The sequence below is a fragment of the Leptonychotes weddellii genome, chromosome 5, assembly GCF_054177405.1.
Source record: "Leptonychotes weddellii isolate Sample4059 chromosome 5, ASM5417740v2, whole genome shotgun sequence".
In the NCBI taxonomy this organism is placed as follows: domain Eukaryota; kingdom Metazoa; phylum Chordata; class Mammalia; order Carnivora; family Phocidae; genus Leptonychotes; species Leptonychotes weddellii.
In genome coordinates this window covers 65,729,797-65,735,828 of record NC_138373.1, presented here as the reverse complement: position 1 = coordinate 65,735,828, position 6,032 = coordinate 65,729,797, and positions in this window count along the sequence as shown.

Sequence of the window (6,032 nt, the reverse complement as noted above, 5' to 3'; positions counted from 1 at the left end):
TGACCTGAGCCGAAGGCAGTCGCTTAACCAACTGAGCCACCCAGGCACCCCAAATTAGTATTTTCATTTGTTTGGGTAAATACCCAGTAGTAGAATTACTGGATCACATGGTAATTCTGTTTTTAATTTTTTGAGGAACCTCCATACTATTTTCCATAGTGGCTGCACCAGTTTATGTTCCCACCAACAGTGCACAAGGGTTCCTTTTGTGAGAGAATATTTTGTTTGGCTAAAGACAAAGGCTGGGGCATCTGGACCAAGAGGGGTAAATCTACTTTATCTTTATAAACAAGAGTCCATGACAGGGAAGCAGGTACAGGTGGATAAGGTTTTGGTGGGTACTTGAGTTTTAAAAATGGATTCATGAGGCAATATTGCTGGGGTCAAAACCAAAAATCAAATTGACTGGAGTGAAAAATAGCCTGGGTCCTAACCTGGCTCTGGTGCTACATGGAATGGACTTAATTTTTAGGTTTGTTTTTTTTTTTTTAAGATTTTATTTATTTATTTCACAGAGAGGGACATAGTGAAAGAGGGAACACAAGCAGGGGGAGATGCAGATGGAGAGGGAGAAGCAGGCTTCCCACCGAGCAGGGAGCCCAATGCGGGGCTCGATCCCAGGACCCTGGGATCATGACTTGAGCTGAAGGCAGACGCTTAACGACTGAGCCACCCAGGTGCTCCTAACAGTCCGTATTACTTATTATATTTTTAACATATCAAATATTTTCTATTTATTCAAACAACTTTACTAAAAAATACCCATGAAAATTAGTCTAAATCTTCTCTGTGATATACATTCATATTTGTTTATCATAAGCACATACGGACTACTTCGAGTTCTGCAGCTTTTTCATTTAATATTATCATCTACTCAGTTTCCAACATTATCTACTTCCTTTCCATCTGTGTTTGTTCCCTAGGGTGGCTGTCACAGATTACCACAAACTGGGTAGCTTAAAATAACAGAACTTTATTCTCTCATAGCTCTGGAGACCAGGAGTCCAAAATTAAGGCGTCTCTGTCTCTGAAAGCTGTAGGAGAGAATCCTTCCTTGCCTTTTTCAGGTCTGAGTGGCTCCTCACATGGAGAGGGAGGAAGATGGTGGAGGAGTAGGGGACCTTAGTTTTGTCTGGCCTCTGGAATTCGGCTAGATAGCTATCAAATCATTCTGAACACCTGTGAATTCAACCGGAGCTCTAAGATAATTGCTGCAATTCTACAAATAGAAAAGGGACCACTTTCTGCAAGAATGACAAGATTGAAAAACTCGCCCCAAAAAAGAGAACAAGAGGCAGTACTGACTGCCAGGGACCTAATTAGTATGGATATAAGTAAGATGTCGGAACTAGAGTTCAGAATAATGATTATAAAGATACTACCTGGGCTTGAAAAAAGCATAGACAACACTAGAGAATCCCTTTCTGGAGAAATGAGTGGCTCCTCATATTCACTGCTTTGGGGCAGCATAACTCCCATCTCTGCCTCCATTTTCATTTGGCCTTCTGTGTTTCTATCTTCTTTTCTGATGCTTATAAGGGAACTTGTCATTGAATTTAGGACCCACCCTAATCCAGATGATCGCATCTTGATACATCTTAATTGCATCTAAAAAGACTGGTATCCCAAATAACAGTGTGAGGTTCCAAGTAGACATGTCTTTTGGGGACCACAATTCAATCCACTGCTGTACATTAGTAGCCATATAGTATTCCTTCCTATTTTTTTTTAAAGATTTTATTTATTTACTTGAGAGAGAGAGAGAGAGCAAGCACAGAGGGAGAGGGAGAAGCAGACCCCTGCTGAGCAAGGAGCCCGACACGGGGCTTGATCCCAGGACCCTGGGATCATGACCTGAGCTGAAGGCAGACGCTTCACCGACTGAGCCACCCAGGTGCCCCGTATTCCTTCCTATTAATATGTTGGCCATTTCAGTTCTTTCTGACTTTTTTGCTAATATGAATAGCTCTAAACGGATGCATATGAAAATGCCACGTGACAGTACTATTATTTTCCTTGTCTGTTATTTTCTTGGGATAATTTTCCAAAGTCAATTTATAACGTCAGTGGTGAGAACAGGTTTCCAGCTCTTTTAACATACTGCCAGGGTGTGGTCCAGAGAGATTGGATCACTTTGCAATACTCATGGCAATATGTGAAATAACTGGACAAAAAAAAGAGATAACTAATTGTTTCAGTGTCCAACAGGAGGCAAATATCTAACAAGTAAATAATTAACTATAGACAGAATAGTCTATAGTTAAGACTCAAGAAGGTGATGACTCAACTGCCTTATCTTTCCTATGGTGCCACTTTATCCCACACAGATCTGTTGATGCTTTTTTAGGGGCTGGCAGCTGAAGAAAGTGGTTACCTGATCTGTAACAGAACCTTAGCTGCAATGAGGGTAAGGGCTTCCACATTGGCCTCTAATCAGCTTGAACCCACTTGTGAGGGAAATTAGTTTTTCTTAGTTTCCCAACCTCAGTGTTCTTTCCAATTTGCTAGTCTGTCTTTGACCCCCAGGCCTAAGTGCCCACTGCCTCACATTCTCACTGCCTCATCTTTCTGCTGAATTCTATGTGGCTGGCTGATGTTAGCCTAAAAGGCTGCCCACTCCCAGGAGAGCTAAGTTTAACAGGGATTAAAAGCTAAAGTTATGGAGATGATGCACTGAAAGGTGCTATTTCTGGCATCAACCAGTTGGGAGAAGTGTGAGCAGGGGAAGAATCAGGGCCAAGAGGAAAATATTGCCTTCCCCAGCTTAAAACAAAACAACCCAGACTCTAAGGTTGATTTTGAAAGGAGACTTGCCCGGGAGAAGGTAAGCTGGATTGTGTGACTCCAAATTTATCCTGAGACTCACCTTCTTGATGGTCTCTTGATGATTATGGTGGCTGCAACCGTGCAGACCTCAAAGGGACCCACTTCATCTGTGATTACTGTGGCCAAAGATTCCCATCCTTCTTTTAGTTCCAGGCAGCAGAGGAGAAACGGCTTGGACTATTAATATGTATGTGCAAGTGTACTTAAGGCTAGAGGATAACCAAAGTTAAGTAAATATGGTGAATACCTAAATTTAGATAATCTGATGATAAAATCTAATCTTCTCTCTGGAATTTGTAATCTCACATCAGTGTAGGTGCCTGGAAATTAACAGATCTTTTTTTATATCTCTTCCTCTGGGTTCCCAGTCTTCCTCCACATGGGAACTCCATCTTTAATACATAACCCCTGGGAGCACCAACCTAGATATGTGGACTCTCAAAGTCTAAGCTAAGAGAATGAGGAGAAGTCCTCTCTACCTGCAGTTTGCCCTTCCAATTCCAGTTTATAGGTAATGATGGAACATTTGAGCTTAGCCTTTAGTACCAGACTCCCTGAGTACAAACCCCAGCTCTACCTCTTAACAGTTGTGATCAGGATTCAGTTAACATTTCTTTTTATTATTATTATTATTAATTTATTTATTTGAGGGGGGGAGGGGCAGAAAGAGAGAGAGAATCTCAAGCAGACTCCCAATGAGCAAAGAGCCCAATGCGAGGCTCAATCCCACGAACCTGAGATCATGACCTGAGCTGAAATCAAAAGTCCAATGCTTTAGCGACTGAGCCACCCAGGCACCCCACGATTGACATTAACATTTCTAAGTCAGATTCTTCATCTGTAAAATGGGATAATAAAATTTTTAATTTCAGAAGTTTGTGGTAAGGAATAAAAGAGATAAGTCCTTAGCATAGCGTTCAGCACATAGAAAGTGCTCAGTGTCAGCAAATATTAGATGTAAGCGTAAATAAATATTATATAAATAATAAATATAAATATCATGAAGACTAACTCTTCTCTTGGGTGACTGATAGAAATTACCTTACCTCCTACTCATATTGATGTGGCTCAACTTTTTAGGCTATCACAATAATGATTATATTTGAGAATGTGACTTCACAGCCCAAAAATTCATACAAGAAATACACTTATATGTAGTAACTGGGATGTGGAGTAATTTCTTTATGAGGCCTAAATTACACTGAATAGGAACTTGTTTTCTCATAAATATAAATATAATCACTAGTATTTTTGTTATCATTTTTATCGAGAGGGAGAGAGAGAGAAAAGTATTTACTTAAGGAATTGGCTTACAAGATTATGTGAGCTGACAGGTCCCAAGATCTGCAGTCAGCAAGCTGGAGACCCAGGAGAGCTGATGGTATAGTTCTAGTCCAAGGGCAAGAGACTAATGTCCTGGCCCAGCAGTCAGGTAGGCAGATGTTCTCTCTTACTTAGCTTTCTGTTCTCTTCAAGTCTTCATTTGATTGGGTGAAACCCACCACATTATCAAGGGCAGTCTGCTTTACTCAGTCTACTGATTCACATGTTAATCTCATCCAGAAATACCCTCACAGACACACCCATAATAATTTTCTGACCAAATATCTGGGAATCCTATGACCCAGTAAAGTTGACACATAATAATCATCACAGGGACTGAAAAAACATGTCCTTCCTCCTTTCCAAACTTCTACTTAGGGATAAAAGGCATAGAGTGGAAGTGGGATGGGGATTTATCAGTGAGATCTGGATTACCACAAGTGAAATAATTTTAAGACCGAGGACTTAAAAACTAAAAGGAAACAAGCTTTTTTTTTTTTTTTTATTCCAAAGACTCAAGGCCACAGTCTTAGTCTGCTCCAGCTGCCATTACAAAATATCACACACTGGGTAGCTTAAACAGAAATGAATTTTCTCACAGCTCTGGAGCCTGGAAATCCAAGACTAACATCTAGCAGGGTCAGTTTCTGGTGAGACCTCTCTTTCTGACTTATATACAGCCTCCTTTTCATGTCCTCACATGGCCTTCCTCTGTGCATGTGCACTCCTGGTGTCACTTCATCTTCCTACAAGGACACCAGACTATTGGATTAGGGCCCCACTCTTAGTGACTTCATTTAACCTTAATTACCTCCCTAATGGCCTTGTCTCCAAATAGTCACAGTGGGGATTAGGGCTTCAACATAGGAATGGGGGGTGCACAATCCAGCATTTATGGGGTAGTCATGGCTCCCTCCAGCCCAAACCCCATAAAGGGAAGGATGACAAAGTTCAAAGGACATCATCATAATCACTAGTATTGTCATAATGAGACATTAAGAACCTGGTTCTTAATTTAGTGGTTCACAAAGAGAACTCAAAAATCATTTTATTCAACAATGTTTATTGAGGATCTTTGATACACTCAACTAGCTACTTTTTTTTTGTCTGATGCATTTATTTCTATATCCCCCACCTAGACAGTATCTGACACATTGTAGATACTCAATAAATATCAGTGAAATTGATTGAAAGGGTAAGTGCTCAGGAGCTTTGAGAGATCCGGATCTCCCAGACAGCTCTCTCCCACCCCCAGCCTCTGCTATGTCCGTGCCTGGCTCATGGACACTGACCCTTGGGCAGCTCATCATGGGCTTGTTGATCTAACAACCACTCAACTTTGCTCCCTGCATTCTGTCTTGGCCTCTGTCCCAGGATTTCCAGGAAATCCAAACCCAGCTGTTCTCAGTCTTGTCTTTGCTATTCCTTACTGATCTCTGTAACTTGTGGGGCTCTTGCTCCTCTGTGTGGCAGATACATGAACGGCCAGTCATATTGGGTCTGTTGTCAATCCTATGGCCACATAGCAGGTCTTTTTTTAATGTAAAATTTAATTAGTGAACATATAGTGCAATATTGATTTCTGGAATAGAATTCAGTGATTCATCACTTACATACAACACCAATGCTCATCACAGCAAGTGCCCTCTTTAATACACATCACTTGTCTAGCCCATGCCCCACCCGCCTCCCTCCATCAACGCTCAGTTTGTTCTCTGTTAAGTGTCTCTATGGTTTGTTTCCCTCTCTCCCTTTTTTCCTTTCCCCCTTCCCATATGTTCATCTATTTTGTTTCTTAAATTCCACATATGAGTGAGATCATATGATATTTGTCTTTCTCTGACTGACTTATTTCAGCATAATACACTCTAGCTCCATCCATG